Source organism: Podarcis pityusensis (genome assembly GCF_964106645.2).
Source record: "Podarcis pityusensis genome assembly, chromosome: 5".
Lineage (NCBI taxonomy): Eukaryota > Metazoa > Chordata > Lepidosauria > Squamata > Lacertidae > Podarcis > Podarcis pityusensis.
The window spans coordinates 44,086,131-44,113,093 of record NC_138032.1 but is presented as its reverse complement, the minus strand read 5'-3'; the positions used below and the strand labels follow the sequence as shown (position 1 = coordinate 44,113,093).

General features: G+C 41.9%; 1 long non-coding RNA gene across 2 annotated transcripts; it reads left to right on the top strand.

The window, feature by feature from the left end:
• The first annotated feature begins 145 nt into the window (after positions 1 to 145).
• Positions 146 to 12,314, top strand: LOC308477532. 2 transcript variants are annotated; one of them, XR_013986609.1, is made up of 4 exons: positions 159 to 248; positions 623 to 656; positions 4,462 to 4,580; positions 10,867 to 12,314. It is a non-coding gene; the product is annotated as an uncharacterized lncRNA (long non-coding RNA). The 2 variants fall into 2 exon arrangements; XR_013986608.1 differs by lacking the exon at positions 623 to 656 and having other exon boundaries at positions 146 to 248.
• Positions 12,315 to 26,963: the final 14,649 nt, after the last annotated feature.

Below are 26,963 nucleotides of genomic sequence, written 5' to 3'. Positions count from 1 at the left end.
GTGTTTTGCCGCTCCAGTGGGCGGGGAGCGAGAGGCTCCTGATTCTGCGAAGAGTGGTTCCTAGATTTGGGTAGAAGTCCTGAGATTTATATTCTCCCCAGTTTTAAAAAAATAAATCTTAAAACCCATTTTTAAATTAAAACCCATTTATTTCCTTTTTAAAAAGTTTACATTTTGTTATTTAGTTTATAGTCTCATCGACATAGTTCTTCAAAACAATAGGTTTTTTTATCAACTCTTTTTTAAAGGTGAGGGCATTATTACATTATATATATATAATTATAGGCTTTAATGCAGCAAAAGGTATTTCTTTGTAGTAAAACAAGTGCATACTATGATTTGACAAAATATGTTACTTTTCTCCAGACTATAGTGATTTGTCTCCAAAAAGACTCCGAAAATGTACTGGGGGAGAAATGTCCATTTAAAACATTTTCAAAACTTATAAAATCGCAATAAATTCAACAAACTCCAACTTCAGCTATATATTATTACCAGCATATTGATGTTTTCAATGGCATTTGGACTGCTCTTTCTGTTTTTGAGTTTCTACTGGCTCCTCCTGGTTTGATTTATTCATTCTGGCTGCTGTGATGTTTATTATGATTATGTTTTCTTGTAGCTAGCTGTTAACTGTCTTGAAACACTGTAAAAAGGTAGGATACAAATCTATAAATAAAACATTCAAGTTAAATTGCCTTAATGAGCTTGTTGAATGTTGCCTGTAATATTTTTCACAAATAAAATGTGTTATCGAGGCAGAATTCAGAATTCTAATCTTGAACCACATGAGGATATGTGGAATTAAATGTTATTTAACGTTGCAAACCTAACTCCATTTACCTGGGAGTAAGTTCCATTGAATTCAGTTGGACTTAATTCTGAATAGACATGATTAGAGTGCACTGTAAAGCAATGTGATTGTGTGCCTCAAAATCAAAATAGTCTGGAAAATATGGGAGACAATGGTAAAGGAAATAACAGTGGTCAAAAAAATCATTTGGTATGTTTATTTGGTCTTCCTGAGAACTCAGAACCATGTATGAGTCAGAGGATGGTGGTTATTCAGTCCCATGAATATTATTTTATTTTGTCTCCCCTATTGTTACTAATAAATGACTCACATGTTCCACTTGCCCAGGGAAGGCTATCATACAGCTATTTGTTTAGACCAGGGGTCAGCAAACTTTTTCAACAGGGAGCCGGTCCACTGTCCCTCAAACCTTGGGAGGGGGCCGGACTATATGGTTTTTTTTTGGGGGGGGGGATGAATGAATTCCTATGCCCCACAAGTAACCCAGAGGTGCATTTTAAATAAAAGCACACATTTTACTCATGTAAAAACACGCTGATTCCCAGACTGTCTGTGGGCCAGATTTAGAAGGTGATTGGGCCGGATGCAACCCCCAGGCTTTAGTTTGCCTACCCATGGTTTAGAGGTAAGGAAGAAGGCAGAGCTGTTTAGTAGCTATCAGTGTATCTGAAATAGCACACACACAATGGAGTAAGAGAGGGTCTGATAACTCTGCCAGAGTTTTCACCAACCTCATGCATATGGCTTAACAAATGCTTCTGTCCCCTTTCAATATAAGGGTCTATCTATCAGGCTCCTAATGTCAGCCTGATTTATGGACAGTCCTGCTGGACCCCTCTAGTCCAGCATCTTGTCCTCACAGTGACCAACCAGATGCCTATGGGACACACTGCCTATGGAGATCAGACAGGCTCCTTTACTGTACTCCTTTCAGCAGCTGCTAAAAACATTTTCATTTAGACAAGCCTACCAATATATTTAGAGTGCTGGTATGTTTTTAGTTTATTGCTTGTTTCAATTTGTTGAAAGTTTTACTTGTTTTTACCAAAATGTATATTGTTTTATATTCTTTTTGTAAACCACTTGGAGGTTTTCTAGCATCAAGCAATACATCCATTTTATGAAACAAATAAAACAAAAATAAATCCACAAGCAGGATGTGGGTGCTACAGCACTCTCCCTACTTGTGATTTCCAAGCAAATGGTATTCAGAGATATATTGCCTCCAATGCTACAGGTACTATACAGCCATCATGGCTTGCAGCCTTATCTTCCATTGACTTGTCTAAACTCCTCTTGTAATCATCCAAGCTGGTGGTCATTACTACATCTTGTGATGGCAAATTCCATTGTTTAACTCTGTGTTGGATTAAATATTTTATTTTGTCTACGGTGCAATTCTAACTATGTGTACTCAGAAGTACGCTTCGTTGGATAGTGTGGAGTTCTAGTGTTGTGAGAGAAGCCTAGTCACTTCTTCATACATAATTTTGCATTCTTTACCTTTCTCCTAATCCCAAAAGGCCCACATGTTGTAACTTTTCCTCATAGGGAAGTTGCTAAAGCGCCTTGATAATTTTGCCAGCCCTTTTCTGAATATTTTCCAGCTCTACAATAACTTTTTTGAGGTGTACCAATTAGAAATGTACACAGTATTCCAAGTACATTCACATCATAGATTTATGTAAATAGCATTATGATACTGGCAGTTTGGTTTTCAATCTCTTTCTTAATTCTCCCTAACATGGTGTTCACCATTTTCAAAGCTGCCATACTCTGGGTCACATTTTTATCAAGCTATCTGCTTCACCCCCCCCCAAAGTCACTTTCCTGGTCAGTCACTGCCAATTTAAGCCTAATCTGTTTATGTAAAATTAGGTGGTTCCCCCACCCCACCCCCATTGTGCATCACTTTTCACTTGCTGACACTGGATTGCATTTGCCATTTTAATGTCCATTCACCATGTTTGGAGAGGTCTTTTGGAGAGTCATACAATCCTTTGTTTTTACCACCCTGAACAATTCAGACTCATTAGCAAACTTGGCCACCTCATTGCTCCGCTTCATTTATGAACAAGTTTAAAAACATAGGTCCCAATACCAATCTATAAGGAACCTTCACTTTTTACACCTCCTTCTATTATAAGAACTGTCCATTTATTCATACTCTCTGCTTCTGGCTTTTTAGCCAGTTGTAAAGCTATAAGTAAGGGATGCGGGTGGCACTGTTGGATAAACCACAGAGCCTAGGACTTGCTGATCAGAAAGTCGGCGGTTCGAATCCCCGCGACGGGGTGAGCTCCCGTTACTCAGTCCCTGCTCCTGCCAACCTAGCAGTTCGAAAGCACGTCAAAGTGCAAGTAGATAAATAGGTACCGCTCCTGCGGGAAGGTAAACGGCGTTTCCGTGCGCTGCTCTGGTTCGCCAGAAGCAGCTTAGTCATGCTGGCCACATGACCCGGAAGCTGTACGCCGGCTCCCTCGGCCAATAAAGCGAGATGAGCGCCGCAACCCCAGAGTCGGTCACAACTGGACCTAATGGTCAGGGGTCCCTTTACCTTTACCTTTTAAAGCTATAAGTGGACATACCGTCATCCCTTGAAAGTCTACTTGCATGATAATATGCTTGTTGATAATCTTCCCCCACCTGGAATGGGCATTTCTGAAAATATTAGTAATTTTAGTCACTGTATCATTCACCTGCTTTCAAGCCTAACCTGTGAGTAAGATCCATTGAATTCAATAGCACATACTTCTGAGTAGGCATAGATAATTGGAATGAAATAAAGAGTGTCACATGATCAGTGAAACATTTTACTGTTTACACCAGGTATCACAAACCTGAAAAAAATACATTTTTGACATTTGTTTTTCTTCACAGTATTACTGCAGTCTACATGCAATCTTCCTTTGCATGAAAGGAGCATTATTTATTTTTATCCATGTGAATGCTACAGGTTTGATCCACACTGCAAAGTCTAACAAATAATATTGAAGGATAATAAGAAACCTGCCATTAAAAGGTTTCATTAATCAGGTAATAGTCACAGGCTAATGAAATAACACCTTTTCCTGGAGCTTCATCTATATTGTTCATATGTTAAGTGGTTCCTTCTTTGCATAATGACTGTAGATAGCTAAATTACCTCAGCTGCTTAATGTGGCTGATAAAATTAGCTAATGGCAGCTACTTAGCTAAAAGTAACAAGAGGACCTAGGTGATTACACTTACAAAGCTGTTCAGTTACAATGTTATAGCAAAAGGTGTGTGTAATTGTTACTATTAGGTGGAAGAATAGCATTGGGATATAGTAGATGCTGGTTAATTGAAAATCTAGTGGGAAATCTCACTAAGTAATATTTTAGCAAATCTGAAAATAGTAGTTTTAGGTATTATTAATTTTAATACAAAGCTCTCTGATTTACTTTGGTCTTACAATTATACAAGGTAAGTCTCAATTATTATTTCATGACTACAGATATTAAAACATTATAATTTTCTTATGGCTCCCTATTGAGTACATTGTTGAGCTGAACTTTGCAACCAGGACTCCCAAGTTCATAGCGGTATAGTTAAGAAGAGCCTTTTTAGAAAAAAATAGCTTTCTTAGTCTTTTCGAGGAGGAATTGTTATGTCTCTCTTAACAGTTATGATCTACCCACATATTCAGCAGCAGATCTTCCTGACATGTATATGTGGTAATGGAGAAAACTTCACCTGCTGGATAGCTGCTAAAGGCAGCTGGAAAAAAGGAAGCAACAATAAGGTGAACCAGTAATATTTTCTGGAGTGTAATGGATAGAAGAATCAACTTGTGTTGATTTTGTTTCAAACTATGCTGACTAGAGGCAAAGGGGTGGGGGAGATTTGTTGAGGAAGGGCCAGGGCCATCTTACCCATTAGGGTTAGTGGCACCTGCCCATCAGGGGCACCCAGCAGCGGGAGTCTGGGACCAACCAGGAAGAGCTGCGAGGGCATGTTGGGTGGTAGCGGCGCCACCTCTTCCTTTGGCCAGCTGTGCTCTCTCGCTTCCTGCCTGGGAGAGGAGGCGGCGGCAGCAGCGGTGCACAAAGCTACGTGGCACCCTTCTCCCTCCTGCCCGCCCTGTGGCAGTAGTGGGACTGCTGAGGAAGCCTGCGCGGCAAGCGAGCCTCAAACTGCCCAGCACAGGGGGTGGGGAGGAGGGGGAGGGGAGGGGCGCTGAGAACATTGCCCCCACCCCTTCCTTCGAGGAGAAAGGTGGAGGAGGGATTCATTCAGATTTGGGGTGGTGGGAGGGAAAAGCTGAGGGGGGGGCGCACTACCATTAGGACTCAGTTCGGAGGTAAGGATGGACTCGAGAGCGTGCTCTCCATGCAGTTTGTGGTTAAAAACAAACAAACACCATCAAAAAGTCCTTTAAAGATGGGGGGCGGGTTTTAAGGTCCTATTAGATTCAGCAGGGCTTACTCTAAGGTAAGTGCAGTTAGGCCTGCAGCCTTTGTGATCCAAGTTTTGTGTCCATTTTAGGTTCAGGATGTCATTGCTTTACACACACAATATTTGAAAATGTCAGCTTTGTACTTAAACACAAATTGGCCGGGAACTTCCTTCTCTGTGTCTTTATCAATTTATTTAAAGAACAACAAACTGGTGATGGCTTTAACTTTTTGATATGTGGTGATTTGAATCATGAGGATGAATTAGAAGAACTGCTGAGTCTTGAATGAGTCTTGCTTTGGAATAGAGGACTTAATTAGATTTTCTTCTGCCTTTTCATTTTATTTTGTTCTAAGGGCTTGTTAGAAATAATGTGTAAGTGTGGTGTCGGCTCCCTTTAAAAAAAAGGTAAACTCCTCTGGGGAAGGGGGGGGCACACCGGAGGGATCTTTGCACCACGGTGCCAGATATGCTTAAGACGGCCCTGGGAAGGGCTATAGCTCAGTGGTAGAGCATTTGTCTCAGGTTCAATGCTGTGCGTCTCCAGGTAAGGTTGAAAGAGACTCCTATCTGAAATCCTGGAGAGCTGCTTGAATCAGCAGACAAAATTGAGCTAGCTGGATCTGTGCTTTTTTACTTGGTATAATGCAGCTTCCTGTGTTCTTCAACACCTAAAAGTTGTGTAGAACAGCGGTCAGCAAACTTGTTCAGCAAGGGGCTAGTCCACTGTCCCTAAGACCTTGTGGGGGGCTGGACTGTATCTTTGGGGGGGGGGAATGATGCAAGAGCACCATGAGCCCCAGTTGCTGCTTACCTGTGTCTTGCGAGTGGCGTGTGAAAGAGCTCCGGAGAGGGGCTGCTTAAAATGGCAGCCGCTCAAGTGCTGCTGCTGCTGGCACCAACAAAGCCCAGCCCCTTTCCTCCTCTAGGCAGGGCGAGGAGAAGCCAGGAGAAGGCACCGCCACCGTGTGAGGGAGAGGGAAAGAATGTGTGCACTGGTGATCCACATGGGGATTCCCGGACCGTCCGTGGGCCGGATCCAGAAGGCAATTGGGCCCATGGACCTTAGTTTGCTGACCCATGGTGTAGAAGATGGCACTTCGACAGGTGTAGTTTATCATAGAGGAATGAATCACACACACCCTCTATTTTTCTCCTAAAGATGGAGAAACCATGTTCTCCTTAACCATTGATCCTGTTTCCTGGATAGATCTTAGCAAGTGACATTAGCATATATCAGAAACATTCTAAATTGGCATTTTATTGGTCAGTCACCTGTGTTTCATCTCCCACTATTGTGTGCAAGAAGTCTTAAAACTTTCTCTTTCAGCTTTTCAGTTTAGAAAATACTTTGACTCCAGAGTCAATGGCAAGATACACTACAATCCATACCGCCCACTTGAGTAGTCCCACAGATTTAAATTGCATTTATGTAGTGTAAATAGCTTGCTGTTTAAAACATCAGCAGTCATGATGGCATGTATAATCTGAGCTTCCTGCATCAACGTAAACTATCTGGTGCACTTCAGAGTAAGCAAATGTTGAAACATCATCTCTTTTCTCTGCCTTCAACCCCCCACTTCTAGTGTTAAGCAAGTATCCAAGCATCTGTATAATCTATGTGGTTTGGTGGAGATGAAAAATGAGAACAAATTCACCCCCACCCAATATACTAGAATCATTGTTCCCACAACAATACATTCTCTAATTTGAGTGCTCTCTCCTGTTGTATTGCACCTGTGGCTGGGAAGCCTTGCAGGAGGGAGAGGATGCATAGATGAGGAAGTTGGCAAGAGTGGTGAGGGGAGGAGAGATAAGGGGAAAGTACTGTTGGTGGTTAGGATCTTTGAGGAAGGCAATAGGATTAAGAAGATGAGGCAAAACAGTGGTGCTAAAGGTTAAGATCTTAAGGGACAGAAAGATGGGTGAAACCAGACAGTAGGGGAAGATGTTCCTTCTTCTCTCTCTCTCTCTCTCTCTCTCTCTCCCCTCCCCCTGTGGGTAGGGGATGTTATGTACATACATATCAACCAAAACCTTGGCTGCAGGCCTCTGGTCTCTGTTTATGTTGGGTTGTATTTATTTTCTTTGGCCTGGTAGATGAGGCTTCTTGCATGCTACTAATGCTGTGACTTGTTTGTTCAGTCGTTCTTCTGACGAACTGCAGTTTGTAAGCTTGTTTCTGGAAACCATTCAGCTGTGTAACTGCATCCTTGACTCCTCTAAGTGCTAAATGGTGCTGTGTTTTTCTTTCTATACTATCAGGTTTGGGGGAATATGTGTGTGACGCCAACCCCCACAAATTTAAGAATTGCCCCAAAGAACTTTTTTTTTAAAAAAACACCTGTTTAAAAAAGTCCACCACTGATAACTGCAAAGGAAAATGAAAACTGCCCTTCAGTTGATAGTAAGTTCTGCCTCCACCTTTTTAGTTCTCCAAAACTGCTACATATGAGACACTAGCAACAGAAGGTTTGTGGGGGGGGGGGGAATTGGGGGGTGAGAACTACCAAGGGGAGTCTTGGTCAAGAAAGATGGTTAAATCTGCTCAGACTTAATGATGAACATACAGTCATGCAAGAGGGGAGAAAAACTTTTTTAAATGGTGGTGTGTGAGTCGTGCATCAAGCCCAGACACAGAAAAGTGGAGAAGCAGTGTGTGGCCATCTGCGTAATGAGATGCCTATTTCTGGGGATCTAATCAAGAGACAAAAAGCAGAGTTAAGCTTCTGCCCTCTCCTCTTTGGGGAGGTTCAGTTTGTGCTCCAGTTGTGGCAGTGCTAAAATCATGGGAGAACACAACTCTCCTTGGCTTGGGCCAATCCCTTGCTGAATGATGAGGTAATAGACTGCAGGCAGGGGATCATATTATTAAAATATACTTCTCAACTTTTTTAAAATAAAAAACACACCTTAATGCATTAAGAAAACACCGTAGAAGAGAGCCGGGGTATCCTCAGACCTTCAGGAAGCAGAGACACTGGTTTATTGTTAACAGCATACATTGATAGGGATAACCAGGCACTGACCAGAGCCCCCTCAGTCTCTGGTGTATTGGTGTTTGAAGCTGTGTGTATATGCCAGGCATAGGCAAACTCCGGCCCTCCAGATGTTTGGGACTACAATTCCCATCATCCCTGACCACTGGACCTGTTAGCTAGGGATGATGGGAATTGTAGTCCCAAACATCTGGAGGGCCGGAGTTTGCCGATGCCTGGTATATGCCATATGTATCCTGTAGTTTCTTGAGAAATACTGCAGTTTGATGTGTTTTCCATCAAGCCAGCTGCCGTCCAATTTGAAATTGTAAGCTATATTCACTGCACAGTTAAGCTGAGGTTTGGGATAGCTATTGTGGATGATAGTTTAATGGGGAGCAGTTCTGCAGCGTTGCAGGCATTGGAAAACCAAATACTGTAGGTAATGTGCATCTGGTGAAGACATCCCCACCCTCTCTGGTGGGTTCAGCAGTATGTCAATGTCACTTGAAATGCAGCAGGGAGAAGCGACCTGACTGCATTTTAAGCCACAAATGTATGCACAGCCATAGATAGGGGAGGAGGCTGACCCTATGCTTCTTACCTGAATTTATGCGTCATACCTGTGCCTGTTGTTGTCTGCCTAGAAACCATTCTTCCTTGGTACATGGCCTGAGTTGGCCGGTGCTAGGAGCAGTGGTTACTACAATAGAGCCTGCCTCTTCTTCAGAAGAGTTGTGCCTGAATCCCTGCAGCAAGGGACCAAGCTTCTGCTAAAAAAAAAAAGCAGCAAGGGGGAGCAAAGTAAGTGGAGCCCTTGAGACTCTCCCAGCTGGGTTTTCTCCCCTTCATTCAAGTGTCTGCACCTGGTTGCTATCCATTTCTGTGTTCTTTTCTCCCAACAACAAAGCTTGAAATCTGAGCTTGAGGGGAGAGAACCGTTGAGGACTAAAGAGGCAGCTAATTATGTTTCCTTGCCTACCTCCCGGGCTGTGCCAGAGAAACTAAATGTTCAGCAATTGCTGGTGTGCCACCCCAGGAGTTGCTAGCACTGTAACTGGCTTCAGTCTCATGGAATCCCTTCTTCCTACTCCTTCCTAGGAAACCTAAAGGGCACAGACTTTGAATACTTTGTAAATTTTGTAGACCAAAGTGGAATTATCAGGTAGGAGGGAGACGGCATGTGTGATAAGAGAGAGAGAGAAGAAATCGGAGCATGTTGTTGAGGGTTAGATTTATAGGATCTTGGAGCAGGTGAAAAGTTGAGTAAACAATCGGGCAAATGTATTGGGCTTCAGGTCTTAGGTCTGTTCAAATCTGTTTGATTTTCATATTGGAAGTGACTGGCTTTTGATATCTAATTAGCTGAGAAGGTATCTTTTCTCCTTGATGTAAAATAACATTGTGGACAATGAGAGGGGCAGAAACGTTATAGCTGTCCTCATTTGGCTGTCGTAATCCAGAGGCAGATCTATGGCAGCAGCAGCAGCTCCTCAACTTCTGATGGTCATCCTTGTTAGTACCAGGAGATGGAGTTGGTTCTCATTTGCTACATCCAAATGGAGAAGCTATAAGAGTTCTCTTTGCAGGGTGATATATTAGTGCAGTGACCTTGACGTTATGGAAGTTCTCCCGAAAGAGACAAGGAATGGACAAATTCTTCAAATTTTTAAGTGGGCTATATTTTGGGTTGCTGCTGCTTCATCAAGACTGTTATTTTAGAAAACTATTTGATAATAGAAAGTATTTATATTTTCTTGGAATTTATTTTGCTGATCATTTTGATTGACCTATGTTCTTAAATATTTTGCTATAAAAATTGTTTTTGAATTATAGTTTGTTTATGAGTGCTAAACTGGCCTTGGGTGGACTGTGTCCCTAAAGCAAGCATCCTCAACCTGCAGCCCTCCAGATGTTTTGGCCTACAACTCCCATGATCCCAACAGGACCAGTGGTCAGGGATGATGGGAACTGAAGTCCAAAACTTCTATTTTGGAGGGCCGAAGGTTGGGGGGGGATGCCTGCCCTAAAGGCAGCCTATAAATAAATCTAGAAATAAAACAGTTTTTAGTGGTAGTAGAACACTTTGGCAGACACCCAGATAATTACTTGTCTTGTCCTGGCTCAATTTATTAAGGCCTGGAAATACTTTTCAAATCATGTTCTCTGATGTGCATAAAATGAAGTATGTATTTGAATTGCCTTGCAGCAATCTCTGTATCCTGGCAAAGCAGGAGAGTGTAAATAGACAGCTTTATAAAACTCTGTGGGGGGGGGGGTGAAGTTTGCTAGTTTCTGCTTATCCGGCAAGACCATTATGGGTCGGCAAGGCTTGTCCCAACGGGTCCAAAGCCACTTAAGTATTATAGTATATTGTTTAAGGCACATGGTATTGTGAAAGCTCTGTTTCTAAGAAGTGTGTGTTTGTCTTGTGTGGCCAGGCATGTGATAAATCCTGGTATGCATCACAGTCTTAAAAGAACAGCAAGCCTCTCTCAGTTTGCCTTAGCTTCTGCAGGCCCATGAGGACAGATAACGAAACTGTGTAGCTAAATATGTCGCTTTACCACAAGCGGTGGTAAACTTTTGTAATGAATCAGCTTGTGCACATTTGCCTTTGCCACAGTTCAGCACCTCTTACATTTGTCTCAACAGCTTGGCAGAAACCAGATGTGAGAAAGTGATGCTTGCTTGAGAAGAAATTGTATGCGCCTTCTCCCAGTATGGCTCTGTACTATCCAACTATGATGCAGACCTTGCCTTATAACTATCTGCCTCTTGGGCCAAGTCGACCATCAGATACTGCACACGCCCCCATGATCCCTCCAGTCCAGATGCACAACTTCTACAACAGGCCTCTTGCTGTGATTATGGACAATAACAATGGTTACAACGTAAATCCAGCAAACCAAGTGGAGTACCATCACATCCATGGTGCAAATCCTTACTTCTATCCTTCCCCTTTCTGGTACTACCCCCAAGTGAGCCCTCTTCCTCTGTACAATCCCTATGCTAACTATCCTCCTTATGCAGCCTACCAAAGACCAGGCTGGGATGTGTGGCCTGAGGGATTCACCTTGAGAGGAGAGCTCCATTGGGGTAAGCTTGAGAGGATTGTGGGACCTAGGAGGGACTTGCCGGAATTCGTGAAAGACGATCTCAGAAGGGTCTATGGCACCTATCCAAGGACGGATGTTACCATAACATACCACAGTGGGGAATTTATTGTGAAAGGGGACCCTAGAGTTGGAGAACAAGAATACAGGGTAGAGAAGAGAATCATCCGAAACGAACCCACCCCAACTGCTAGTGAAGCTGAGGACAGCAGTGAAGACCGCAATAGGAAGAAGAAAAAGAAATCAAAGAGATAATGAAAGTGGTTCAAATAATACTGACTGAACATGTATCCCTCTGTTTAGACCTAAGATCTGGCGGCAATGATACCGAAAACTGAAAGAGATTTTTCTGTGACATTTTTATAGGTTCCAATAACTTTCTTAGTAGCTGTTGTATACTCACTAATATGCACACATACTTTTCTCTTGTGCTAATAGGAAGATGTTCCTCATTTTGTCAACCCCTGCTCTTTTTTTGAGTGATTCCAAATGAATGTCAGTAGTGCAGCCTTTCAATTGGATCAACCAAAAATCTACTTATAAAAACTGACTGGATTCCTGGCACATTATCTTCCTAGTAGTACATTACCATTTTGCACCATAAATTCTTCCTGCCCCCCTCATTGTTGGAGGGATCTCTTTTCTTTCTTTCCTTCCCCCACCCCATGCCAAACATTGGCTACTTTAAGTAAATGTCCATAGAGTTCACTATGGAATTATTCAGAAACTGAACCCGAGGTCACAGTACAAGGTGATGGTATACTGAGAATCTGGACACACAACATAAATAGGATCAGAGTACCTTTATTTTTAACATCAGCACAGACAAACCTGTTGTGAATTCCACCTTCTGTAATACGTTTTATGCCATTTGTGATTCTTTCCTAGTAAGATGAACAATTGTAAATAGTTCTGCTTGGCCATCAGGTTGCACTTTGTATATATGCAAGACATAGAGCATTTTAAATAAAGGAAAACAAGCATGTTTTACTGTGTGAACATTTTTGTGATAACTTATTGTAAGTATGGTGGAAATGACTATTTGACATAAATAGTATTGTTTATTTGTGGGGTATCTGCATGCTTTAAAGAAGGAAATAATTCCTGTCTTATCACCAAACTGTGAAGTGCAGATGTTGTAGTATAGCATAGCATAAGATAATCTCTTCTGCTGGTTTCAAGAAGTACACAGAGTTCAGGAATGAACAAGAGGATGGGTATAGCTGTAAAATACAAATAATAATAGTATGGCTTTGATCCATGCACTAATCTTTTGAGTTCCTCCCTAATGTGGCTATACGTACCGGTACTTATCTTAGAGCAGATGAGAAAGCTCTGTAAGCTTCATGGTGCAGAAGGATGGGTTCATGGTGCTGTATGAAAAGAGTAATGCCTAAAGACTGAATTTTATTAAATATACCCTGTTTGATTAAGCATATGGGTCCATACATGCTGTTGGGACAATATTGGGGTGGCCAATATTCTTTCAGGCCAAGTATAAGGTTGAAATCTTTTAAAGTGACAATTGTAAGGATCAAATTTAAATTCAGTGGGACATGGGAATAAACATGTACAGGTTTGGGCGGCACATCTAAAGTATTGCCTTTTAACCTAACAGTGCTAACTTTCTCAGCCATTGGTTTCATACTGTAACTTGTATGCAGATAGTCACACTCATCTACTATTTTTACACAGAGGTGCCACCCATGTTTTGGCAAATGTAGTGAGTACAGGCAACACACATTTTGCGTGTGTTCAAAGAATGCACGACTGTGACACATGGGCTGTTTTTGGACGCAGAAGAGGATACTCTCACTTTTAGGCTGATGGTATTTCTCTGTAGAAAGAGGAGGTGAGTGGATTATAAGATAATGTCAAAGTGCAGGTGTGGCAACATCACCTTAGCTCCACCCAGGTTAACTTGGGGTGTGCATGCATGCAGCTGCTTGAATAGCAGAGCCACTGAAAAAGGATAATCCAAGTAGATGGCAAATGTTCAGCTATATTGGCTTATGGTTATGTGTCTTGACGGATCCCCTTGATGACACACAAGATAACACACAAGAGTAAACTCTCCAGCTCCTGGAGTTTAGTTGCTGTCTAGCTGTAGAACTGAATCCACGGGGCGTTTCAATTGTTCCCAAAGCCTATGGAATTCAGTTCTCAGAGCTAGGCAGCCATGTGGGACTCCTGCTGGTTGAAGCGGCCATCTGTAGGAGAAAGCCAGATGCAATTATATTATTAGAGATGTCAAAACTCTTAATATGACAACATAGGTGAAAAACTAGTTTATCGGTAGCATTAAAAAGAGAGACCACCCAGTATCGACTGCTAGCCATGGTGGATTCTATGCTCTGTCTCCACAGTCAGAGGCAGTGATGCTTCTGAATACCAGCTTCTGGAAATCACAAGAGGGGACACTGCTCTTGGGCTCAGGTTCTGCTTGTGTATTTCCCATAGACATCCGGCTGGCCACTGTGAGAACAGGATGCTGGACTTAAATGGGCCATTGGCCCAACCCAGCAGGCTCTTTTTATGTTTTTAGTACTTTTAAAAATAGGAAGTGTACAGGTTCCCCATCCCCTGCTACTGCAGAGGATGAGAACCTTAAATCTTAGAATTTTTCTTTGTCCTCCCATATATTTTAAGCATGTCAAATTCCTGGTCTGCTTTTGCCCTCCTTTTTACCCATCCCACTGACATCTTCATCAGTCTGTGTTTAAACCACTCAGCTTAATGGCAAGCCTGCCTGACTTCTGCCTCCTCTTAGGCCCTGGGTTTTTTCTCCACTAGGACAGAAGTGAAACCTGCTGATTAAAAATAAATTGTGAAATCCAGGATTTTTGTACAGCTGTGATTGGGCAATCATGTTGTATCTCTTCCACTCCCACTAAAACGATGGCAACAAAAAAGTTGCTGTATTTTGTGTTCAATAGTAGGTTTGTTGTCTCTCCAGATGAGTTACTCTTAAAAAACAAAAAACTCAACAACCCTGTGTACTCATTTGTGTACTCACTGACCTTCTGGAAGATCACAGGGCTAGTTCTTGTTTGTTACTATTTCAGTTTATGAGTATACATACTTCTGAATACTTGGTGGTCTCTCAACTAAGTAGAAGCCCCTACCTTCTTATTTTTGGGTGGCTACATGTTGGTATACAAATACTGTTCTTGTACCTTGCTTTTGGTACAATGGTGATCATGTTATTGTCATATAAAACAGGGACTCCTCAGAATGTCTTCAGCCAGCAGAACCTCTAGTGCTGTAAATATTCCAGCATTAAGCTGGAATATTTCCCAAGGAGCTTCAAAATATAGAGCAGGGAAGGGCCTGGTCTATAAGTTTTAAAAATGTAGTTGCAGGCTGAAAAAGTTTTCCCTAGCAGCAGAAATATTTCCAGATTGGTGGGGGCCAGAAGGATAGGTTGCTTGATGAGATGGCTTCAGAAATCCCAGAATAACAGAAACCTGGGGATTTAGCCATTTTACTGTATGTATGCCTGAAGAACCTCTCTTCAGATGATGCTTCTTAGGCTTGCTAGGGCAAGGCAGTAAGAAGATTCTCATCTAACATCAAGGATATTTTGGATCAAGTGAAATGCATGCAACTCTTCTTCACCATCATAAACTCTATGATAATCTGTGTGTACTGGTCTGGCCCAAGCTAGGCCATTCTGCAGCTGAAGGTAAAGGGCAAGATGCCCCGCTCCCCATTCTATGCACAGAAGCAAAATGTGGGTTGAATCTTACTTCAAAACTGGTTGATGGCAGAGTTTCCTTCACCACACCTGGAAGCAGCAGGCTAGGTAGCCTCCACAGCTTTGCCCACCGACAGAAGGGATTGGTCTGGGGACTGAGGAGGAACAGGGAGGAGGGGGGTCTACTGCCCCTCAACATCTGTCTTCTGAGGCAGTCTCCTCATTCTGTCTAATGGTATGGTCTGCCCAATGTGTGTAGCAAGAACAAACCTTTGCCAGGATAACAAAAACGAGGGGCAAGTTAAAAACAAGAAAAGTGGTTTGGCCTTTGCAAGTTTAGAAGGGTTTATGTGTACAGGGCAATGGCTTGTGGAAACAGCCCAAGAGCTCTCCTTCAGACATAGGCCTGGCCAAAGCCAACACCAGTCCGTCTTTCATTCTTGTGTTGTATGAGGGTGACTGGGATCCTCTCCTTCCAAACTAACACCACCAAGCCTTTCATGTGGCGGTGCCACAGCTCTGGAATGTTCTCCCACTTGAAATTTAGGAACACAGGCAGCTGCATTAGATTGAGTCAGAGCATTGGTCTCTTCAGTTCAGTACTGTCTACACTGGCTGGAAGTGGTTCTCCATTACTTCAGACAGGGACTCTCTCCCAGCCCTACTTGGAGATACCAGGGATTGAACCTGGGACCTTCTGCTTGCAAAGCAGGTGCTCTGCCACTGAGCTATGGCCCTTCCCTAATTTGTCAGGTGTCAGGCTCTGTCTTGAGGTGTCTTCCACCATAACTTGAAGGCACTTATCGACATAATCTTTTTAATGTGTAGTAACTAATTCCATTTCTGTCAATTCTAATGTGCTGCGTTTTTTACCCTTGTAGAGGCTAGATTAGCCTCCTAGTTTTCCCCCTCAAGCCAATTGTTGTGAGTGCAACAATGGGAAGTAGAAGCTGTGCTTTATTTTAGTTTTACACAATCATTTCAGTGTGCTTCTGGATGGGGGAGTATAGTGTCTCAGAACTGATGGCACTCAGAGGGCCGACACCTATTTTCTTCCCTTGTACTGTGATCTCAACTGACTTCAGCAGTGCTAGTACTCATTGCATTCAAGCCAGTTCACTATGGCAAAATATGTTCTGAGTAGGCAGAGACTGTGCGGTTCAGATAAGTGATATGGAATGTAGGAAGTGGAAGATGTCTTTTCTGTTGCACAAGTTCCATGTCTCATAACCATACCCTGCCACAATACCCATTACCCAGTTCTAAAACTAATCCTTTCTTTTGCAGCTCCCACACATGAATCCCATTTGCTGGATTAGCACAAAAGTGTTTCTGCCTTTTTGATTGGAGCACAGGGATATAGAAGAGACACAATTTTTTCAAAAGGAATATTGCCAAAAATAATAATCGCCATGTTCTTTCTAGTGACTGCCCATAAATATTAGAATAAGGCATATTCATGCTTTATTTCTGGCTTACTGCTTTTGGTTTTTTTGAAGCAAACCATGGCTCAGTTTGTCAGACCAGTGTATGCCTTGTTTGAGTGGCCCAGGCATCAGAATTTGAATGGGGACCCGTATGGCCTGGGCAGACACATATTCAAGATTAAATCAAAGTTTAAGACAAACTGTGGCTTATTGTGACATGTGAATGAAGTCACAGTTACAGACAATAGTGCAGCAGCGGCATTTGCATGAATGCCTAACCCTATAAAAGTAAAACCTATAGTGTAAGTCTAAAGTATAAGTGCTGAGGCAGTTATTTACACTGCCCCTTCAAAAGTTCTCTATCTTATTAAATCTTTCAATAATATGATAAATTGTTATTTATTACCCCCACCTGACAGAGGCAACTGAGGCTGAAATTGCCAACACCTCTGTAAATTTTAACTCTAATTCAAGTTCACCTACTTGTCCTCAGTGAGTTTTACTCTTCTCTCTCTCTCTCTCTCTCTCACACACACACACACAGAGAGAGAGAGAGAGAGAGAGAGAGAGAGAGAGAGAGAGAATTGAATCCCGGTTACCCTTAAGTGAAGTTTATGCAAACTACTTAAACTGCATTTTGTCAGAGATACCACCATCCAACTATTCCTACTGTTAAGATTTTTTGACTTTCCCATCTATTTAACCTGAACTTTATGTTCCTGCATCTTAAACACATCTCACCTCTTGCCCTTCCTTTCCTAACTACCAAAAATAGAACATCTCCTCAAAAACACCCTTAACTGTTGACAAAAACAAACAAGAAAAATGTACAAAACTCTAGTAGTTTGAAATGATAGATCCTTCTTCAAGAACAAGATCATTCACTATGTATGCTGCTTTGATTTGGAATACTAGCCTACAGTGATAACTTGCTGAGATTTAATTTTTAAAACTTCAGGTTCTAGAACATACAAAATGTAGTTCAAACAAGAAAAAGTTCTCACCATACAGAGCTGTTTCTTTGCCTTGAGAGGAACACCTCTCGTTTTCAGCACATAATTTCAAATAGTGATATGAAAACAGCACTTACCTGTTAACTCTTCTCTGCTGTAGCTCCAGCTGTTTCTTCCTAGGCTGCAGGAGAAAGGCAGCCAGAGGCACTTAAATATGACAAGCCACTTACTCACTTCTCTTCCTGGACTGCTGAGGCAACTTCCACTGCCCCCTCCTTTTCAACCTTTTGGTTTCCAGGCTTTTCTGAGAAATGAGGAAAGCGTGGGAGGGCAAGTCAAGCATCCCGCAGAAGCAAGCCTGCCAGGATCCAGTTCTCAAGAAACTCCCTGGACCTGTCATTGCAGCTGTCTATTCCCAGAAAAGGAAAGAACGCGTGAAAATAGAAAGGTGAGCAGGAGGACAGGGAGCCATTTCTGCTGGAGGCTGCATTTTCTCCTGCCTTGTTTGAACAGAAAAGGAGGGTCCTGCCATCTCTTCTCCCCCCACCCCACTTCAGAATTTAGCAGCTGAAGCATAATTGAATGGCTATCAATATTCTTGTTATTTCCAGATGCATGCTATAGTGACCTCTCATTACAAACCCTTCTGGTCTTCTGGTCCTTAGTTATCTATTGATACCCAACTCGGGGGGGGGGGGAACCAGAATGGATCAACCCAGGTGCAGTGGTTGCTTCTTCTTGTCATAAATACCGTTGGGCAAATTTACACATGCTATTCAATCCAGGTAGATTAAAAAAAATGTCTGCCTGGACTGACAACCAAACCAGCCCCGCTGTCAGCACCCCTGGACAACTATTGGACCCTCAGAGTCTTGACAGGGCTCACCAGTGCTGATTCCTATCCTGACACACACCTCCCAAGTCTGGGAGTAGCCATCTTAGTTTCCCACAATGCCACAGACCCGCTAATACTATGCCAGCAGTGGTATTGTGGGAAATGTAAATGATCACCTGCGCTGCTGCCAGGTAATCCCATAACCATGTCAAACCTGGAGCCATTTTTGAACAATGCCCATTAAGTAGTTGTGTGACCTGGTCCTCAAGTTTAGGGTCATTTCATATTTACATATTTACGTATTTGTAAAATATTGGCACATGTGCACATGAAGGTTATTTGTTGTTATGCCTAGGGATTTTTTTCAGCCAGAACTCACAGGAACTCAGTTCCAGCACCTGTTAGGTGGGTTCCACTGCCATTAGAAGAGAACAAGCAACTTCTTTTTCTAGAAAAATTGCACTAGTTATAGCACCTTCAGCTTCCCAATAACTCACTGAATGACTTGTTTAAAGCTACTCAGTCTCATGCTCAACACTGCCATCTGCAAGAACAGCCTTCCCCACCCTGGTGCCCTCCAGATGTTTGGGACTACAGTTCCCATCAGTCCCAGCCAGCATGTTTTTGTCAAAACATCCAGGTTATGGAAGGCTGTGCTGGACACTAGCAGAGGAGAGAGTTAGAGCTGCCAGTAGTCTGCACATTTCATTACTGTCAAACGTTACACATTAGAAGCAAGAGCCAATTTAGGACTGCTGAAGTGTAGGCTTGTCATTCTGTAATCCTTCCTACCTAGGGCTGAGAAAGTCAGTTACTTTGAAAGAATGACCTTTTTGGCTAGCCATCATTAGGAAGCACAATAGGCTATTGTTTATCAAATAAGGAAAACCAGAAATTTCCTGGATTCTGGTTTACAGGAAGCACAGAAACAGCATGAATGGAGGCAAGGAAATTAAAACTGGAGGGACAGATCAACAGGAAAAGTGATGTTCCTCTGGAAACACATCTATGATACTCTGTGCTGATACTTGCATGAGAAATTCTATGTGGAATATATTATTATTTATTAGCTAAATAAATGTATATATTGCTTACCTACAGTTGCCTCTAATGATTGTAAAGAATGTGCTTCTTTTAGAGAGAGAGAGAGAGTGTGTGTAATTTTCAGTGTCCCACAGCTGTCTGTACGACTGTTCTGAGCATGGGGGTCTGTGTTGCATACTTATGATTGCATTCCTCCTTCCTCCATCTCCTTGTGCCTTGTTTGGTTTATAAGCCTCTTGGGGTAAAGAACTGCCATGCCTCTTCCTTGGAAAGCATCATGTACACAGAGAGATGCTGCTACATGGAATAATATAATTCTAGAGTTGGAAGGGACCCTGAGGGTCATCAAGTTCAATCCCCTGCAATTGCAGGAATCCTGCCCACAGCCTTCTCTGTGTGGGCTCACACTACCAACGTTCTGGTTAGCAGCCAGCCACAGCTGAGCCAGAGTATAACAGCAGATGCATATTTCAACAAATAAATGATGAAAACATTCTGATGAAATAGCATCGTGATCAGGCTCTTATCCCCCACATCATGATTTATATAGACAATTTAGGACAGTCTGCACTGGTGCTTCACTTTTTGCTTTGGCTCTCTCTTATCCTTCCCACTCACTGGAACCAGTCTCACGGTAGCCCAACCGAGGGCCAGTGTTGTGTCATTTGTTGTCTGAGGTTATGAAACACTTTCAGGTGACAACTTGTTGGGATAGATCACTCTGGATTTTTGCAGTGAATAATCAGAGAAAACTCAAAGCATTTTTATGCTAAACAAAACAACCCACACGGCACTCTGCCCCATGGAGGTAAAAGACACAATAAACCAAATAGCTTACACCTTTTTACCCTGGCTTTTGACATGTGAGGTGTATGTTTTTAGGACCCACCTTATTTTTATGATTGTAGTTTGTTTGAAAATATTTTCCCCATTGGGTTTTAATGCTGTAACCCGCCCTAGGATCTTTGGGTAGAGTGGGTAAGAAATACTGCAAGGCGACAATGTCTTTATTACGTAGGTAGATAGCATTCTTTGAACTATGTTTTTATAGACCTAAATAAGGTAAGGTAAAAGGTAAAGGACCCCTGGATGGTGAAGTCCAGTCGAAGGCGACTCTGGGGTTGCGGCGCTCATCTCGCTTTCAGGCCGAGGGAGCTGGCCTTTGTCCACAAACAGTTTTCTGGGCCATGTGGCCAGCATGACACTAAACCACTTCTGGCGCATGGAGGACCGTGACGAGTGCCAGAGCGCATGGAAAACGCCTAAATACCATACTGTTGACGAGATAGTCATAGTTGGTGATCACTGCAATTGTCCCCACTTCATACAGTACTTTTATACTATGCTTTTTACTGGACTAGTTAATGTTAGAATTAATATCACTTTACTTGTTCTGAGGGATTAACATGGCTACTGAGATTGTCCTGGTTTTGTGGATTAGATACTCTTGAGCAGTGAGAGGAAGCTACTCACAGAGTGCAACTGGCAAAAACTGACAGGATGTTTCATTGAAACTATTTTATTGTGTACTGGAACAAAGGGGAAGAATAGGGGTTTTCTGGTTCACTTTTTAAAGTTACAGTTCCCTGCAAAGATTTTCATATTAATTTGAAAAAGCAGAAGTACCTAGGACAAGACCTGCCAAGAAAAATAAAGAACTTATTTATGTATGCTACAACAGCAGCAAGAGTCTTGCTAGCACAAGGATGGAAGAATGAGGAAATCCCAACGAAAGAACAATAGCAAGAAAAATTGATGAACTATGCGGAATTGGCTAAATTGACATACAAACTGCGTGTTAAGGACAACTGTGACTTCAAGGAAGAATGGGAACTTTTTACAAATTATCTAAAAAGACAACAAAATGATCTGGACTTCTTGGCAGGTTTTGAATAAACAGCCACAAATTTATTAGTTAAACATATTATAGACAAGGCAAGGATATGTACAATTTTATAACATGCAGAGAACAATATGTGTAAAGAAACCAGAGAGGGGAGCTGAGGGAAGTCCTAGGTGGGGTGGGGGGAAGGTGAAAAATAATGTAACTGGACTGATAATTTGGACTGATAATTTGTTATGTTGAAATTGTTTAATAAAAATATTTTTTAAAAAGAAAAAAGAAAAAGCAGAAGTACCTATCTTTTCACAGTAGGGTGGTCTTTTGTTTCAGTTTGTGAAATAGTGCTTGATAATTTCAAAGACACAAATTAAGGCTGTGTCCACCCTGTACCTTTACATCACACTTGAAACACATTATTTCCCTAAAAAATTCTCTCTCACAGTTCCCAGAAACCCTTAACAGTGCCTAGAATTATTTGATAACTACAATATATGTACTATAATTCTTTGCGGGAAAGAATGTGCTTTAAAGGTATAGTGTGTGCACAGCCTAAAGTTTAATGTCCAGTTCTTAAACTTAACAACTAAGCAAGGTACTACCTACGTGCACATTAGTACTGGGTGTAGAACTTGCAGCTTTCTCAGTGCACAAGTTTCTCATTTGGCATTGTTGCTACTTGACTCTGTACAAATTACGGTAGCTGAGTTTCAGAGGCACTTGTGCAAGCTTTTGGGAAGGGGGTTTTATTTAATGGTTTTCTGTCTCAGGTAACAAGAAGTACCTGCCAACCTTTATTTTAAATGCAAATGTTTCCAACACCTGCCCCCCTCTTTGTCCACTAGTTCTTAGGATGTATCTGCTATCAGATATTTTTGATTAGCCCCATCTACATAACATAAATGTGAGTAATTATGTAAACATCTGCTTTTTTTTATCAAGAAAGCAGTCAGTAAGGCTTAAGCATTCTGCTTTGAGGTACAGTATAGTTAACAAATTATATAATTTAGTACTTTTGACTAATTGCTATCTTATTCAGAAAGCTCTACATACTAACCATAAACTTTTATACTACAGTGGTACCTCGGGTTAAGTATTTAATTCATTCCGGAGGTCCTTAACCTGAAACTGTTCTTAACCTGAAGCACCACTTTAGCTAATGGGGTCTCCTGCTGCCGCTGCGCCGCCAGAGCACGATTTCTGTTCTCATCCTGAAGCAAAGTTCTTAACCCGAGGTACTATTTCTGGGTTAGCAGAGTCTGTAACCTGAAGGGTATGTAACCTGAAGTGTATGTAACCCGAGGTACCACTGTACTGTGTTCTCCTGTAATATTGGCATAACGTATTTTCCATGCCAGGATAATGTCGTTTTTCCCCATGATGATGTACACTTAGATGTTGCCAACTGAGAAACTATCAGGATTGGGCAAATCACATTTTTCACATCTAAAGAGTTTTAATACTTCTGAGTTGTAAAGTCTGAAGTGACACAAAAGCACAGAACTAGATTAAAAGCAGACATTGGCTAGGATCCAAAGGGAGCCCCCACACATGAGGATCATAGTTCCTGAGAATCTGCCATCTGACAGTAAAGAAGCCCACGGGAACCACAATAGCAGTTCCTGCTTGAGTATAAGAAGCTGCAGGTACAACCCTGCCCCAACACTTTTGCAACTGCATAATTATTACCTCCACAGTAGATTGGTCTTCTGTGCTGAAATATACTCAGAGTCGAGTGGATTTCATGCTCTTTATTCAGCTCATAGTGGTGAGGAGGGAATGAATGTCCCCTCAAAGTATCTGCTTATATACATTATTTACACAATGGGCTGCACATGATTGGCTAATTCTGGAATTCTCCTGTAGGCCAATCAGGTTGTGGATTCACTTCTATCTGGAGCTGGATTGGGTGGCTCCTGCCGACCAATCATACTGCTGCATTGTTCTAGGACCAATCAGACTGCTGCATTTTGGATCCAGAAGTGGCTTAGTCATTCTGGCCACATGACCCAGAAGCTGTACACCGGCTCCCTCGTCCAATAAAGCGAGATGAGCGCCGCAACCCCAGAGTCGGTCACGACTGGACCTAATGGTCAGGGGTCCCTTTACCTTTACCAATTCCGCATACAGTATTGCTTGTTTTAGCCCATGTGGTATTGTCCAGATGCTGTTGGACTCCAACTCCCATCAGCCCTAGTCAGAGAATTGCCAGTGACAAAGGGAGTTGTAGTCTAACATCTTCTGGAGGGCACCAACCCTGCCATCCCCCATGTTAATCCCATCAGTAATTTAAGACACTTTGATGGGCAGAGGAATAAGACTCTGATGCTTAAGTGCTAAGGAGTTTAGTGGAGGTACTGAGGATCTGTTTTAAAAAGCATGACTGGAGCTGCTAACCATAATACAAAGGACATGTCCATCTGGCTGGTTCTCTGATGAAAAATGTTGAACTAGAAGAGTTAATTACCATTCTGCTCTTGGTGGCACATGATATAGGGGTGGCACTGCAATATTAGGGGTGGGGAGGTGCTTAATCATTCCCAAGTTGTTTACCTTTAAAATAGTTCCCCTCCTCACCATGTTTCCTGGCTGTGTGTGCACACACACGCACACACCAAGGGATAACAGATAATAGTCTTCCTATATTTTTTCTCCACAGGGTGAAAAATAAGCTTGAAGGATGACACAGAAATATTGACCACGAAGAAAGGTTAAATACCCTCTTCTTCCTGTCCAGATTGCAAGCACCAGCAGCTGCTTTTCATTAAAAACTAACTCGGCTTGTCACTAGAGGCACAGCAATTTATAAAAGCCTTCTGGATTATTTTTTTTAAGGCACATTCTTTTCAAATGCAAGCCACCTTTGCAGCAGAAGCGAAACAGGGATTATTGCAACATGAAAGGGCCTTGACAATAGAGGAAGTGGGCAGTGATTGATCCCGTTTAGCAACGGCATTAGGAAGCTGGAATATTTACAAGTAGAGCAAGATGCGACATGAGAGTTGGCAGCAGTGTCAATGCCCTTTGTCAAAAATCATCCAGCATTTCATTTTTGCATCATACTATGTACTTTTTTTGCTGGTTTTCTGAACAGAACTTGCTTGAGCTAATGGCAAAGACTGTAACCTTAACTCTATTTACCTGGAAGTAAGCACCTGTGAATTCTGAGTAGACGGTTAGAATTGCAGCCAAAGTTTCAACACGTGAATGCAGCAGTTGCTATGTTTGCTTTTCTATAGCACTCCCACAAAAAACCTCCGTTATTACTTCTTGGACTATTATATTACAGATCACAGAAAGAAATACACTTTTGCTCTGAGAGTTACACATCAAGGCACATTTCCCCAACCGTGGAATTAACATAGCATATTAAATTCCACATTATGGATTTCTACCTCCTTCCACAGTCTATGCTAAGATTCGGATGGCTTGAACAGCAGCCTTCCTTTCTCTCCCCCACCACACTTCATTTTTTAAAGCATCCAGCTTGGTAAAGAATTCAGAACACAAAAGCTTTGCACATTATTTTGTGACATTTTAGTTGGCCTAATCAAGGTGTTGCCCTAAAATGTATTTTGGAATTTGGATGGATCCTCTAATCCCTGAACTGCTGCATCTCTGTGACAAGGTCCTGGATCCCTGTTTTCTGGTTCTGCGACCCACCCCATGGTGACTGGACAAAGGCAGGAAAGGGCAGGTATCATCTTCAGCTGCTCCCTCAGCTAGTGCTATTCCCCTTCCTGACAAGTTACCTACAGGTTACTTACATAGTTACCTACAGGTTAGACTACTGCTGTGTGCTCTCTATGGAGGCTTACAGCCCTTGAAAAGCATCTGAACAATTCAAATTGTTATGTATTGAAGTTCTCACCCTGGCCACCAGGGGGGAATTGTTTATATAGTTTTCACTCAGGTCCAGTAAGTTACCGTATTTTTTGCTCTATAAGATGCACCAGACCACAAGAGACACCTAGTTTTTGGAGGAGGAAAACAAGAAAAAAAAATTCTGAATCTCAGAAGCCAGAACAGCAAGAGGGATCGCTGCGCACTGAAAGCAGCAATCCCTCTTGCTGTTCTGGCTTCTGGGATAGCTGCGCAGCCTGCATTCGCTCCATAAGACGCACACACATTTCCCCTTACTTTTCAGGAGGAAAAAAGTGAGTCTTATAGAGTAAAAAATACGGTAATTTAGGCAGGAAACCCTGGGCTGTTGTTGTTACAGTGTTGACAGCCGGCTGCCTATAAAGCAGGCCAGCTGAGCTGTTTGCTGTTCAGTTCAGTTCCAGCTTACTTATAAAGAACTACAGTGGTACCTCGGGTTACATACGCTTCAGGTTACAGATGCTTCAGATTACAGACTCTGCTAACCCAGAAATATTACCTTGGGTTAAGAACTTTGCTTCAGGATGAGAACAGAAATCGTGTTCTGGCAGCGCAGCAGCAGCCGGGAGGCCCCATTAGCTAAAGCGGTGCTTCAGGTTAAGAACAGTTTCAGTTTAAGAATGGACCTCCGGAACGAATTAAGTACGTAATCAGAGGTACCACTGTACTTGGAGAAATCTCTGTGTTGTCTGCTATGTCCACCCACTACTTAATACAAATGGTGCAAAGATGCTGCCGCCAAATTGCTGGCTGAGGTCAGTTGTTTAGGACATAATACATCCAACTTGCACTGGTTACCTGTTAGTTTCTAGGCTCAAGATAAGGCACTAATTCAAACCTTTAAGGGGGTAAACAGTGGTAACTGGTTACCTTGGGGGTCTGCTGTTTTCCATATGTACCTTTCTGTATGCTTCATTTAACATCTTTTTTTTTTTTTTAATAATATTTTTTATTGCTTATTTTCCAAAGTCAAAATCCATCATCAATTTACACAACAAAAGCAGTTTTACAAAGAGAGAAAAAATTAGAAAAAAAAAGAAAATTCACTTTTCCACATCTTTTTTCATATTCAACTGGACTTCCCCAAATCTTCCATCCCTGCATTCTTTACAATAAAAGAGTATTATACAGCAAATTAATACCTTGTTTCGTATGTTTTTGTACTTTCATCTGTTTATATATTCTAAATTAAAACTTTTCACCGTTATAACTTAGTTTCAATCATTTTCAATTTTCAATACTGAAGCATGTTTTCCTCAAAACTTAGCAAATTCTCAACTTTCATATAGCTTATAATGTTTTTGTAGATAGTCCTTAAATTTTTTCCAGTCCTCTTCCACTGCCTCTTCTCCCAGGTCTCGGATTCTGCCCGTCATTTCGGCTAATTCCATGTAGTCCATCAGTTGCGTGTGCCACTCTTCCAGTGTGGGTAGCTCCTGTGCCTTCCAATATTTAGCTATAAGAATTCTTGCTGCTGTAGTTGCATATAAAAAGAAAGTTCTATCTTTCTTTAACACTCTCTGGCCCACAATGCCCAGAAGGAAGGCTTCTGGTTTCTTATTAAAGGTATACCTAAATACCTTTTTCAACTCGTTATAAATCATTTCCCAAAAAGCCTTCACTCTCGGACATGTCCACCAGAGGTGAAAGAATGTTCCTTCAGCCTCCTTACATTTCCAACATTTATTGTCTGACAAATGGTATATCTTTGCAAGTTTGACTGGGGTCATGTACCACCTGTATATCATTTTCATAATGTTTTCTTTTAAGGCACTACATGCCGTAAATTTCATACCGGTGGTCCATAACCTTTCCCAGTCTTCAAACATAATGTTGTATCCAATGTCTTGTGCCCATTTAATCATGGCTGATTTAACCATCTCATCTTGAGTATTCCATTTAAGCAACAAGTTATACATTCTTGAAAGCACTTTCGTCTTAGGTTCAAGTAATTCCAA